Below are 13,296 nucleotides of genomic sequence, written 5' to 3' on the forward strand. Positions count from 1 at the left end.
CTTCTTCCACGCGGACGCGAGAAACAAAAGGGGCGCGAGCTCTGCCAGGGCCATTATTAATTTTCCCAGCCGGTTCAATTAAATCCCCGTCTCCCCGTCGCGGTGGGGACCGTAGCACCCCTTCTGACTTTCCACCGCGACCCGTTCCACCACCTCTCCCTTTTTACTCCACGAGTATCTTCGCCACCCCGTCCTTTTCATCCACCTTTTGACACTCGCTGCGATAGTTCCATTGTTCAGGGTTTACTTAATACTATCGGTCGAATTATTGGTATTATACTAACGACAATGCGCTCGAATAAAGAGGAGACAAACGGTCCTTAAACCGTTCGTACAGCTGCGGAAGATTACCCTCGTTTTATCTTAATTATCGCGTGTTAATACCGAATCGTGTACCAGCGAACGCGATCGTCCGTCGAACATTATTTCCCGGGCGCGTGGCGGCGAGTCATTTGCGATTTTCATCATTTACAGTGTACAGTTTCAAAAGACTGTTACGCGAACCGAAATAACAGGACTGGTCATTTAATCCCGGCCATTGAAAGTCTGGCGACGAACGCGCGACATGGAAATCGAAACAACGAGCCTTAAAATATGCGATTCGTTTACCTATCGCGCGCGATAACAACGGGTTTTATCGAATCTGCAGAATCTATCGACCCGACAGTTGTTGTCGTCTGAAATTAATATAATCATTCAACGCGAATGAGAATATTCGAACGCGTCGTCGCGCTGCAGGTGGCTCATCGAGTGCTCGTCCATCGAAGATGCAACGACCACTTCCGCGATAAATCCGATGACGAGAAAATTCACGAGATCGTAGTCGCGTTCTGTGAAAACCGGTTGATGGGAAGGAGAAATTTTCGCCCGCTGCCACGTGATTCCTTTTTCGAACGAGCACGTATGCTCCCGGCTCCAGGAACGCGGTCCAAGAAACAATCGAGCGCGCACAGAGAGGCGACCCGGTCCAACCTGGTGGTACACGTACAAATTGTCGTGTCTCCCGGTGACCACCGGCGTCCCCCGCGTTTTATTCCCTCGAAAATACGCTCGCCGGGGAATTTGTCTCGGCGTCGAGCGCGTCGTCGACGTCGACGTGATTTATAGACGGTGTAACCTGGACGCCTCGCGTTCCCTCTCTTTTTTCTGTTTCAGATGTGAACTGTTGCCAGAAGTATTATCGATTCGCATTACGTATGAAGTAATTGGAAATCGCAGTGGGCAAGGTGAGTAACCGCTTCCGGCTTCGTTCCAACCGTGAAACGGACCGCAGATCCGCGGAGTTTCGCGGATCTGTCGTCGGTTTTATTAAAGAACCGCGTTTGGTTCGCCCGTGTCGCCCTCGTGGTCCAGCTTTCGAGAAGATTCGAGGCGGATAGAAGGGTCGAACGCTGTCGAAGACGACGAGAATCGCGAGAATCGTTCGTGGCTCGGTTCCCTCTCGAGGTTGGCCAAACGCGAGCGAACGGGCGAAAGGGTGAAGGAAGGCGGAAGTAGTCGCCGCGGCGCACGCGATGCCTTCTAATCGGGCGTTCGCCGTTCTTTTTCTTCTCTGTTCCAGGTTTACCCAGGCTGCGGCGACCTTTCTCTCTACTTATTATCAAGAAGTATTTCTTACTATCGCAATTGTACCCCGTAACACGGTGTCCACACGTAAAGTAAACGGTTTATTCGTATTTTTGAGGATCGTGATAGCTTCGTAGTGTGCAAATGTAAATTAGGGCGAATGAAAAAAAAAAATAAATAAATAAGTAAGTAAAAAGTAAAAAGAAAAAACAAAAAAAAAAATAACGAAACTACAAGAAACAGACAGAGATGTAAAGGGGGGGATAACGAGACGGCGTATAGAATTGAATTAACTGGAGGGGAAAGATACGGTGGAACGATCAAGACGAAGACGTTGACGAAGAACACGGAAGAAGCGTAATAAGAACACACACATACACATATACGTACACGTACACGAAACAACCATACTACCCTTTATTAACTCGTAATTGCAACGAAGTTTTTTCTCTTTCTACTCGAACTCGACTAGTTTAATTAATCCAATGATCGATTATTAAGAATGCGAGAGATTATATATATATATATATAAATATGGATATAAATATAAGTATATAAAACGAGGTGTGTCCTCCGATCCTCGATGAGCGTTCTCTTGTTTCTCGTCGAACACGGAGAGATTTAATTGTAAATAGCGAGAGTTTTGTATATTTGTAATATAGATAGGGCATTTTATTATAAACAATAAAGTTATTTATATATATTTTAATCACAACACGGAGAACGATACCTTCCGACCCAGCCAGCACCAGGACCCACCGTGTCCACGTGGATCGATCCACCTCCGGGCCAACGAGTTAATCAGATCGGCAATCAACCACGCACACACCAGGTCAAGGGGATCTAAAATTCTATCAACCGGTATGTATTATGGAGACTCGTTAACCGACCCGTTAACGAAACCATTTAATATCATTACCATCAAGATCGGTTTCTTCAATGATGCAATTCATTTCCACGGACAAATCGCCCGTCCACCCCGTACTTTCTTTCCTCTTAACGAGATCGTATCCTTGCACGCGAGCGAACCGGACGATGGAGGTTCTCTTTAACTTAACGCTATCCGGGTGTACAAATGACACCTATTACTCGTAATCAGAAAAATCTGTCGTCGCGCCAAAATTTCTTAGCGAGACGAGGACCGATTGAAACGAGCCCGTGGGAATTTCGAAGCTATCCCAGCGGTACGCGTACCGTAGAACAACGCCAGCGGAGACACGTCCGAACTATTTGTTTGTTTCAAATTTCCGGCAGGATTATTAATTCCCACGGAGACCCGCGGGGGAGGAATGGCCCCGGCCACGTACAGGCCACGTCCATTACATTAACTTGATTGAGAAATATCGGGCAACAAGTGCGTATTACCGATTGGCAAATGAAATTCGAGTCACGCGTACGCGTCAGAGCGGTGTTTCCGCTGGTATTTTTCAGGCCTTCCGGACCCACCCCCTCAGCCGCCCCTAACACCCCACACCGCGCTGCTGCTGGGCATTAACGTGATTTCTCCACGGGGAAAAATAATTACTCGCCGATTCTCTCGGTCGATTTGAAAGCAATTATCGAGTCGATGCTTCGAAAGCGACAAAACGTGAAAACATTTATTCAACCGGCTCGCTTTTGCCGGCTGTTGTTCCCCACCGCCTCTCGGTTTGCGCAATAATCGAGGAGGAAAGTTTCCCTAATGAATAAAGGAAACGGTGTATTTCATAATAACGAAAGTTCACAAAGTTCCGCAAACACTTGGCAGTATTTCTTCGAGGTGGTGGGGTTTAATAAAATCGATATTTCCCGGCCGTTGTTCAACTCGAAACAAAGGTACGTCTAAATGGTGGATACCGCTTTTCGTCCGCGATATTCCCGAGGGAAAATTGAGTTCCACGAATCTACCACCCACAAACCAGACACCGTCGACTCTACGGTAAAGTAAGTTATTTGCGAACAGCAACCCAAACGACCCGGATCGTTTCTAACAGCCCCCTCGTTACATGCAAAAAGCATCCCCTTTATCACGAGAGGGGGGGCGAGGCGATCTCTCGCGCAGCGCAAACAATGCTAGATATAGGTTAATAGATCGCCTCGAGTCTGGTTGAATCGGGCTATCTCTCCTCCCTGCCGCGCGTCGTAAAGCCTAGTTCTTAGAGCACCAATTACGCTGGCCGCGATGAAAAGTGCTCGCACGTCCGCGACGGTGCTCCCACTTTTCTAATTACTCCCGTGGACGCGCTAGCTGGGGAACGACGAGGACTACGACGAGTGTATCGCCTACGTGTATCAACCGATGGAACCTTGTTACGATTAATTCTTCGTCCACGTCAAGTCCCGGTCACCGACGATGGCCCTCCACCCTTCTAACGACCCTAACAACGACCCTAACGACCGAACTGCGCTCGTAATTACGCGACCATTCGCCTCGCGATCTCTCGATGAAATTCTCTTTCTCGTCAAGTATTATCTGTGGTATCACGGTTACGCGATATTTTTATCTCGATATCTTCGAGTTTTACGTAAGGTTAGCTGATCAGGAAGGAGAGAAAAAAAGTGGAAAGCGATCGAACTCGCGGTAGCACCCTCGACCAGGAAAATCGTTCGCTCCGAAAAATTCGAAAATCCCCGAGGACGCCGCGGGGATATAATTTGTCCCCTTTCCGGGCGGCACTCGTTTTCCGTCAGCTCCACTTTTGGTTGCCATTTGTGTCGCGCAATGGAGTGCGCTGCTCCTGACAGCACTTCACATCCCCAACGCCCGCTTTGTCCGCCATGGCGGCCCGACAATGAGACACGGCCCCGCGATATGAATGAATCCTTGCCAGCCCCTCCGGCAGCATCCCCCTCCGGCTGCAAGTGCGGATCGCAACCCTCCTAGTATCCGATTGCAGGCCAAATTCGACGCCTCTCTCTCTCCCTCTCTCTCCGTTTACTACCCCCGACTGCGCGACCACTCGCGGGCCCGCTCTTATTTCCGCCAATAAAGTCAAAGGTCCTCGAAAGCACGGTCAGCGTTTCGAAAGCATCGATCGTTGCCTTTTGGCTGGGAGCTTTGACGCGCGACCCCCGCAGTAGCCATCCCGTTACCGCGTCTTTTGGTAATTAGGGTCGACACGTGGACGATAGAAAATTAGTCATCGATCGACAAGTGGGACCACGCGCGAGTATCCTCGCGCATAGAGCATCGAAGTTTAATTGACTCCTCGCGAAAGTCGTTCCTCTCGAAAGGCGGCGATTTCATCGTACGACTACGATCCTGGGATTATAAATTTCGATCGCGGCACGAGCCGAACGTAACGCGTCGAATAGCGAAGAGCAATCGTTCTATAGAAGGCTAGTTAACAGGGATGCGCGAGCGGGCACTCGAGAATCGGACAATAATCTGCAGCTTCCTCTCCTGTTGCACAACTGCTCCGTAGCCGAGTTCCGCGTAGAGCACACTCGTCGATGTTAGTATGGAAGAAAATATTCGAGTAACGGCGCATATCCGAATCAGAATGGCACTCGTATTATCCAAATATCTCGGATATATCCGTATTAACCGTACCGAGCTGATATCTTCATTATCCGAATAGCGGGGCTCTGTTACACGCGCGGTGGCAACCGTTAAGTCCCTGAAGACTCGCTATCTACGATCTCGGAACCGGCTGCGCTTAATCCTTCTCATTGCTTATGCAATAATCGAGTACAAAAGTCGCTGATGCGAGTATCGAATATTCAGTGAACATCGTTCCCTGCTGATAAAATAATAGAATGATTCGTTTCGATAACAGAGTCGACAAGTGCTATCGTCCCAAAGATTGTTAGAAATGATATGCGTTTAAATATCCAATTCTGTCGCAAAGAAACCGACAAGGCACACATTCTCAACGAGACGATCTCTCGAATCGATAGGAAAAAGAGTCGACGAGATCAGCTGGAAGTCAGTACGGTCGTTCCGCGAGTTTTCACCCCTATGCGTTTCTCATGTAATATAAGGGAACGCATCGCGAGGGGGAATTTATACGGTTATTTGTCCCATAGGTAGGTGTACGCGCCGCAACGAATGGACCCCGCGATAACTCGATGTATCTTCCCTTCTCTATCCGCATTTTTTCCCTCCGTCAAGGTCTGACCGCAGTCTATTCGCGCCCCATCCACCCCCGTGCGAGACGCGGATAACAAGGTGGTCATTTTTTCTTATTTCCAAGGCGCCAGTACGAATGCTGATTTATTTCTTCGAGTCGAGACTCGGTATCGTACCGCATGATACGCTAATGACGTACCACTCCGCGATCTTTTATGGAGCAGCAGATATTTTATTGGATGTAGCAAGGGTTCCTTGTTAAAAAGGGATGGAGCTTGAAATTCGATGAAGCTTGTTATTTCTAGTTCTGCTCGCCGTGTCTACGATACAGGGGACGCTTTGAGTCTCGATGAGTTTTGGCGCTGAAAGTGTCGCGTGAAAATCGACGAAAGCGGTCGCGTGGTCGTTTCTTCTTTCTCTTCTTTTTTCAACGAAGTCGCGAGCTCGTTCGTACGCGCGCGTCCAGGACAAGTTTAACGAGCGCGACACTCGCGAGGCTCGACGCGGTTTCCGCTCGCTCCTCGGCCAGTCTGTCCGCGCTCTCGCGTGACGTTCAACCGGCTGTCGCTGCTGGAAACGAGCTACACCCGCGACCTTATTTGTCGCTACAGCAGCTAGCTCATTTTCTGTATTAATTAAGGTAATTGCACTCGCTCGAACCCGCTGCGCCCAAACGCCACCGCGTTTTCTGCGGTGGATCGCGTCTGTTTCCTGGTCCCACGTTTTTTTTCAACCCCTACAACGTGAATCGGGAGATTTCGCGAGTCATTAGCGGGATATTCTAGCAGTGAATAGAGATATTAATAGAGGGAGCTGGGAATTAGTTTCGAGCGAAATTGTTGGTCTTTCATAGGAAAAAAATTACTTCTTGCTTCGTATCGAACAATACGGTACGTTCTATCATATTAAATTTATTTCAACCGTACGCTGAAACGTACTAACGTGGTTCATTAGCCCGCGAGTTTAATCAGCTAACATTTGCGTATTCCGGAACTTCCTTAACGTCGTGTTTTACGGTGAATTTATATGTAATAATTCATAAGGGGGTAAGTTTTTAACAACAGGGATAACTAGCCGTTGTTTTACTGCGCGGAGACATAATAGAACGTAGAGGATATCTGCCAGAGAGGATGTTCGAAATTTGTACATAGTGGAACACGGACAAAGCGTTACCGCGTGGAATTTCACCCGGCGATTTTCGCTGCAGCCACCGCTAGGGGGGTTGGAGGAAAAAAATTGGCGAACTTTGAACGTCGTCGAGCAGCGAACGCTGAAACTTGGGCAGTTTCCTTCGCGTAGTCGACGCGAAAATTGACTGCTGAAAGTCCGTCGTAATATTTAGTCGAAGCTGGCCGATCGACGGGAAGAATGTCAAGCGAGAGTTCTAAGTTTCTCAACGATCGATTAAAAGGATCTCAGGCGCCTCGTGTCGGGCGGAGAAAAAAGGGGAACTTCTTCCCCTGAATGATTTACCTCGAGTTTAACTCGATTAGTGTTACCCGCGTTCGTACATTTCCAAGATTTCACTTCCAAGGGGGTTTCACGTCGATATACTGATGTCTGCCAGATCGGAGATTTCACATTTGTGCCGCTCTCATTGTTGCGAGCGAAACAATTAGAGGAATGCGGAACTGGAACGAATCGAGAAAGACAGTTATCATTGCGGTTGAACATCTGGTCGGACATTCCACGAGCTCGTCGTCCTCCTCGCTCGACCAAAGATCGCTAATTACGATTCTAATTAAAGTATAATTCGATGCAAGAATTCGAGTATTTTGCTAAACCTCGTTTCCTCGAACGGCACAGGGTTATTGCTTCGATGATTTGCGAGGCAGCAGAAAAATGGTCCCGTTAAGAACGCGATCGGTCGATCAACGGGAGGGTCTGCTCGCGGAACGACGCGTTACAATCCCCGCGACCCATTACGATCGCAGCGTTCGCGCGAATCCCCGCGCAAGAAATGCTTTTTTAAACGGCTCGCGATCGTTTCGCGGAAAGGTGCCGGCAGAAAAAGGTGCACGCGAGCAACACGCGAGGCTGGCCGCGGCGCGTTGAGAAATGTCGAAAATAATTGAGCCGAACGGCCTCGCTCCTCCAGTTTGTTATACCCGCCATCAGGCTACCGCCGCCATAAAAGCGACCGCGTCCGAGAAAAAGCGACGAACCGAGGAGTTTCGCCTCGCCCCGTGCGCGCGGCTGGTATCAAGGAGCTGCCGGAATTCCGAAAGTTTGCTCGCTCGTTTCGACGAGAAAAATACCCGGCTATCGCCTAGACTTGCTCTCGCGTCGGTGTTACTTCCCTTGTAACCGACGTGTTACCTGGATGCTCGAAAATTCTGTCTCGCACCCAGGCACGCCAACTTTGTTCCTTGGTCTCTCGTCTCTTTCGCGAGCGCTGGGGATACGTAGGTTCGCCAAAAATTTCGCGCTGGAATTCCGCCTCATTAATATTGTATATGGGTGTAAAGGAACCAGTTGCGACCAGTGTAAACTGGCTCCACGAGAATTCTAGCTTTTATTCGGTGACTCTCGAGGTGTGTTCCTTGGTCGTCTTTCCGTGGCGTCAGCTAAATGGATCTCGAAGGTGTATCCTCCTCGAGAATTCTACTTATGATTATTTCTTTGGTTCTTTTTTTTATTTTGCCTGCGACCACTCAGAACCAATACGAATTGGATCGCCGAAAAATTCTCCGCCCCGCTTGGTATTCCTCAGGATTCCCCTCTTGATTACTCTCTTCGAGGTTAACGGTGCAATGGCAGAGGCTAAAAGTTTGACGCGAAAATTCATGCTCATCGGTATGGCGGATGGGTGCAGAGGGCAGGGGATAATGTGGAGCGAATTTCTGGCTGATTCCGACGGTTCATTAGCGTGAAAATTCGTGACGAGTTTACCAATGACGAACCTATCGGGCCCCTGGAACCGGAAACAACGCGATACAGAAAATTCCGCCGCGCGAGATGAATCATAGAGCCCCGAAGGTCTACAGGCCGAGAATTCCAGCGATGCGGAACGATTTTTAGAACTCGGCCCGGGTTATCGGGGGCGAGAAGTGCCGGAGGAGCGTGTAAAAAGCCGCTACGTGTCTCGAAATAAACATCCCCCGCGAGCGAATCCTCCGCATCGAGGATGGACTCAGCGAAGAACTCGAGGCTGCCGCGAGGAGCGTCCTCCTTTTTCCCGAATTTCTCGCCAACTGTGCCGGGTTAAGAGTCTCGCGATCGCGCCACTCGAATTCGAGCGCAGCGCGTTTCTTTGCTACAACCACTCGTCTTCCGGAGGCTGTTTCGCGTTATCCTCGCGTGGCCCTCGTGGCACAATCGTACCGCGAGGCTGTTTAGAGGAGAGAAAAAAAAAAAAAAGAGCGGGAGCCAGGTCTGGCCCTTCTCCCGTGGTTCTCGCGTGGCGAAGAGGCTGGGTAAGACAAGAAAAAGGGTGGACGGGCGGGAATGAGAAAACGGGAGCGGAAAGGCAGATGCTCCTGCGGGTAATCTATTCGTTAAGAAAGTCGAAAGTCCGTGAACGCTGGCGAAAAATGCTCGCGATATTAAGGGAAGCGGCCGCCGGAACGCGGAAAGTTTGTCAATTTGTCGGGTAGCGGAAGTGGCGGCGCGGCCTCGCAGGCCCCAGAAGTGCTCTTAAAGCCGTTCTACATTTTCACGGTATTATGTCTGCCGGTGCAGCTTCCCTTCTGCGAGGGAGGACGGTTATAACGCAGACGCCAGCGACGCCGCCGCCGCGTCGAGGTATGCGCCCGAATGTGTTGCCGGAATACTTGGGATCCCTCGCTGGCAATTTCCAGTTATCTTCGGCGTTTTCCTCGCCGTCGCGCCATCGTGCTATCGCGCTGATTCCCGGATGCTTTTCCTGCGTTATCGCTCGTGAAAGAGTTCGACGGTGTCGCCTTAGATCGCGGCCAACTGAAACGTACCTCGGAGGCTTCCGTCGCTACGTTTTTGGTATCTCTCAGAGCTGCTCGTTTAGGCGTAATTAAACGTACGCTGTATCGACTCCATCCAGGTTTATCACCGGTTGGTTTTTGGCAGAATTATTCCAACGTTTCGCGAGCTACCTTCGTTCGCGGGTCGTTCTGCTCCTGATGAAGCTGGCTGCGATGCTTGCGAAACGCTGGACTAATTATTCCACGATTAATCCTGAACAGTGATAACTGAGCCCAGTGACTGGAATCTGCGAACAAACAATTACCTCGAAAAGCTTAAGAATCCATCGTTATAATCCATATCCATCGTTCGAATGAAGATCGTAACGAAGGACGTTTCCGGTGAGTGCAATTGTAATTCAAAGGCCACTTTGGTCGCCGATACAGCGGAGGTCGACGGAAGAATACGAGTCTGGCTCGCAGGGGTGGAATATAAAAATGTTCGTCTAGGAGGCAGGATATTCGATATCGCGGCTACGGAGTTAGTTCCATGGATACGGTATACGACGGTACTGCACGAGATCCTTGCGAACGTACGCGGAAATCCTCCGTGGAATACATTTACTCCTGTTTCGCCCGTTGGAAACGTCCTCTGGACTGCCGACGAAAGTTTAACTCGACTTGTTCCCCGACGTGCGAATGTCGCCGATCACGCGGCGTAAAGTGCGGATCTAAATCTACCTAATCTGGCTCGATTTTGCGTTAATTAGCCGGCCGCGAGGTTCTCGAGCGAACAACTCGTCTCATCGGTGGCAATCGCAATTAGCGTTAACGGTAGGTACGATAATTGACCGTCATTATTTGATTCGAGGTTATCGAGCAGTCAAGCAGCATCGAATTGTACGCAATTTTAACCGAACCAAATCCGTTCGAACCGAAATTAAGGCAACGCATCTATTACGATTCAATAAACCGGCCGCTGGCGCCCCTGTTCAACTCCCGATGCTCGATTTATCCGAACAAGCGGATCGAATCCATTTACAAGCACCTCCGAGCCCAAGTTTAATACAATCCACCCTCTGAGTCGAGTATGATGGGAATCAAAAAAATTCCAACTCGTACACACCTGAGCCAGATCTATCGTTCGTAGCGTACGCGTTGGTGCTCGATCGTTTATCAAACGTCGGAAAAGAACAACCGCCGGCAGGATGCTGGCTGGCTGCGGGCGAGTGGCTCAGCGGCGCAGTATCCCGGCTCTCGGAGGCATTCAGAAAACGTTCCCGCAGCCTCGAGAAAAATGCGACTGCTGGGGATGAGAAATATCTGATACGAGAACGAGGGAAACCCAGCTTATGTCTCCTTTTCTCCCTCTTTCCCTCTCTCTCTCTCTTCGAGTTCCATCGCGTATCTTTTTCGCCAGGATTCAGTTAGCTCCGCGGGCCGGCATAAAGCACGCGAATTGTTATGCGCGTGTCCCCCCGCGGCTGCATCTCCGCGGAACGCTTCGAAGACGTTCCGCCGGCAATTCACCGCTATCAGTAACGTCTGACTACCGCTGATACTCTTTCCCGTTGTTGTTGTACACGCACACGGCTCTCCAACCCCAGTATCAACCGTCCTCTCCCGTCTCCAACCCCGGCGTTTCGCGAGTCGATAAAATTTAATTCGCCCGCAACCTATGCTCTCCGCCCCCGGGCGGCGGCTCGCTTTGTTGCGAACGGCCTCGTTAACCGTTCCACGCGGATCTCGCGTTGGTAACCAACCCCGAAACTGGGGCTCCGAGCGTTAATGGCGAAGCGGCCGAGTCATTGTTCTTCGGGGGATCGATTGTTATGGGACAGAGATTGGCAGCCGATAGAGACGTCGGTGAATTTTCTTCGCCAACGGGAAATTAATGGCTTCTAACCCGTTCTCGAAGTCTCCTCGAGCGGTCCGACGACTCCCGCGTCATCGATCGACGATCCGCCCGTGGCGATCCGAAATTTGCCGCGCGATTTTTCCGCGTAAGTGCCACGGTTCGGTTGCGGCCGCGCGCGATATCGCGCGAGCAGATTTATGCGTCGGTTATCGGGAAAACGTCAGGTTTCGAGGATTGCCGGGAAGATACAGAACGTAGGCCGATCCGCGGTAATGATAAAAGCGGGCGGCGCGGGACGATAACGAATTATATTACTCGGCTCGGAAATCGCCTTGTTGCGTGCTCGGATACATATTTCGAGCGCGGCCTCGCGGAAGTGACACGGTATAAATCCGTGGTGGCCGGTTTTCGGGATCCCACCGCCATCCTCCCTCTCCTCTCGCAGCGCGTTACATTATATAAAGTGCAATTAAATTTTATCGATACTGTGAATTATGTTGTAATCGTTTTCCGATAGCGGACCCGTCAGCTCGACGCCCGCAACGGCCGGATCCTCTCTCTCTCTCTCTCTCTAATATCGCTCTAATCTCCCGGTGATCTGGATATAATGATCGGTAATAATTAAACGCGCGTTAGAAATTCGTTACACGAGCCGCTTCGACCCCCCCCCCCCCCCCCCTGGTGGATCCGCGGGATTTCTTGCCGCGTGAACTTGTCCCGCACCGGTGATTAATCGAGTTATCGAACCACCCCCGAGCAACACTTCCACGGTTCACCTTGTTACGTCTTATTCTCCTGCGATTTATTACCGATTCCAAGCGTTTCGCGTACTTTCGCTCGCGTAATCGATCGATTCTTCGATATTCGATTCGTCTCGCGTTATTCTTCAAAGAAATGTATCTTGCGCCACGACACGAAGAACGTCTTACGATATTATTTCTAATTATTCATCTCTGCTGGATCGTATCGAGAGCGCTCAAAGTAATTGTCTGAAAGTCCACGATCGTTCTGGAGGAGAGCGAAAGTGTCGCAACGTTTAGGCGTGGTTCAGCACGGCTCGATCCGCGACACCACGATTTACACGGCCCCCGCGTTGGTATTAGCCTCGACTGAACTGGTTTCGCGATCGACTTCGTGATCGCAGACACTGGCCCAGCGCTGATATTCTTATGCAACGAGGGGGACCACGGACGTCTGAAGGAGAGAGCGCGGTCCCTCGCTCTCTCGCCGGGGCAGAGTGCACGGGAAATGGAGGCACGTTGCGCGATCCATCTTCCCCGTTCAAGTTTATCTCGAGAATTTCATTTCGCGGCTTACGTGGCCGCTCCACGTGGGACAGAGCTGTTTTTCCTGGCCGTCTCAACGGCGCCTCTCACGGGGACCCTCTCTAATTCCGTTGAAACCCGAAATTCCGCCCAGCCGACAGAGTCTCGGGGTAAAAGTGCCGGGGAAATTAAGGATCGCCGCCGATGCTTTTTCTTTCGGTTCCACGGCGGAGAACTAGGGACGTGGGCAAGGTTCACGGTGGCTTTCGCTTCGAATTTCCCTGTGTTTCCTCTGTAAAAGCCGGCGAAACGCTGACTGAGGAGTCTCCGCGAGAAACGGGCGTCGTTAGTCGAGTTACGAATTAACGTTTGCGGGAGGAGCTGGTCGTGGATCCCGCGGACACGTCAGCCCTTTCCCGCGGTACTATTTCAGGAGCACCGTATCGTATCGCGTTTTATTCGCGGCCCAATCGAAAAACGGCCACCCGCGAACTTTATTGATATCAATGAGGACGAAGAAAGACGGCTCGTCTCTATTTAAAATGCTATTAACAGGGATTAAAAGCGGAACGAAGCATGGTGCACGCGTCCCTGTGGGAAATCCTCGACTTATGCAGAATCGTTTTGCAGCCACGCTGTATTTGCCGTTGTAAATCAACACGTCACTCTGGATCGCAG

General features: G+C 50.5%; 1 protein-coding gene across 1 annotated transcript in view; it reads left to right on the top strand.

The window, feature by feature from the left end:
* Toll-6 (Toll-like receptor 6) overlaps positions 1-1,733 on the top strand; it is a 42,576-nt gene extending 40,843 nt beyond the window's left edge. The window contains exons 2-3 of the transcript XR_013101903.1: positions 1,156-1,226; positions 1,562-1,733. The gene's annotated coding sequence lies outside the window, so the exon portion shown is untranslated. The remainder of the gene's footprint in view (positions 1-1,155; positions 1,227-1,561) is intronic.
* Positions 1,734-13,296: the final 11,563 nt, after the last annotated feature.

This window comes from Xylocopa sonorina, chromosome 6 (assembly GCF_050948175.1).
Source record: "Xylocopa sonorina isolate GNS202 chromosome 6, iyXylSono1_principal, whole genome shotgun sequence".
Taxonomy (NCBI): Eukaryota; Metazoa; Arthropoda; class Insecta; order Hymenoptera; family Apidae; genus Xylocopa; species Xylocopa sonorina.